Consider the following 1,441-nt stretch of genomic DNA (forward strand, 5'->3'; position numbering starts at 1 on the left):
GTGGTGACCCTCAACTCGCTCAGACCTGGTCCGGTTCCTTGGCCACCACTCCAGTGCCTCACACGTTTCCTATGCCTTTCGACGAGGCCAGCTGGTGCTTGGCCTTGCCTTTGCAGAGAACTTTGGCTCCATTTTGGTGCCCTTCCTGTGTCTTATGGGGAACACAACCACCCGCAGACAGCTGCCCATGACAGGGGCCTGCCTGCAGGGTCACTCCCTGCCTGCCGCCCACAGCCCGGGGATGTTGTGGCACAGCAGAGCAGAGAAGGTGCCTCCACAGCACTCCTTCCTACTCCTGCTCTACAACAGTTGTGGCTAGGGCTGGGGCTGGCTTGCACTTTCCCTCTCTCCCTAAAGACATCTGTCTGGTTCCTCGAGACCCGGCTGSCTGCGCTGGGAGCTCGCTGGTCAGAGGAGAAGCTGCTGGACACAGGACCCAGAGGATCCCTTTCCTCTCACATGGCCACAGAGGGAAAGCGTTGGTGAACAGGAGCCTTTGCTGGCAAAGAATTACACTGCCCCAMCTGTTGGCACAAGCCCTCTTTGCCAAAGGATGCCAGGAGCTCCCCTGCTCTCAGGCAGGGATCTCAGAGCAAAATGCCAGCCAAACTCTTSTTGTGCCTAGCTGTGGGCTGCTCTGTTCTGCTCTCCTGGTGAGCAGCCCACCACGCCCCAGAGCCTGCACAGGCAGCACACCTACTCCTGCTCACTCTGGTGTTTGCAGACACGCAGTCCCAGGGGCACAGCCCCTGTCCCAGGAGACAAACTCAAACACTGCACTACCCAGGCACTGACAGCCCTCGCAAGGAGAGCTCTGAACCAGGAGACAGAGAGGCCTACGACCCATGACTGCTGCCCCTGCCTGGGCCTGGAGTGACCTCTCCTCCTCTCTCCCACTCATTAATCCCACGCTGAGAAACTAATATGGGGGCAGGGAAAAATGAGAATAGCAAAAACATAACCATGCTGAGGATCTTCTCCAGCCGCCCACGTCTCTCACAAGGGTGAGTGTGCACATATGAGATATGAAGATGTGGACTCGGACAAACAGAGTTGCCAGTCAGGTCCTGGAGCCCAGTCCATCTTCACTCCTGCTTCCAGCCTCTCTGTCCCATCTCTGTCCCAGTGGCTAGGGAGGGGCTTMCTCAAAGCTTTGGTTCGCCCCAGGCCCCGCAGGGTTCCCTTGCAGCTGATGGAAGTTCTAGTTTAAAAACTTCCTGCACTTCTTGGCACCACAGTTACAGGGCAGTTTGTTGCTGGCGTCTTCAATGGGGAACTTGTAGTCATAGGTGAGCTCCTCCCCGCGGTAGATCTTGCGCATGGCGAAGATGACGATGTGTTTCTGCCCATCGATGTTGATGACCCGCGAGTAGCAGTTGGGCTCACACGAGTGGTTGATGAAGCGAGCGGCGTTCCCGTGCATGGTGGCATCCACCACCTC

This window comes from Malurus melanocephalus, unplaced genomic scaffold (assembly GCF_030028575.1).
Source record: "Malurus melanocephalus ecotype Western Australia unplaced genomic scaffold, MMel_1.1 scaffold_382, whole genome shotgun sequence".
NCBI classification, from domain to species: Eukaryota; Metazoa; Chordata; class Aves; order Passeriformes; family Maluridae; genus Malurus; species Malurus melanocephalus.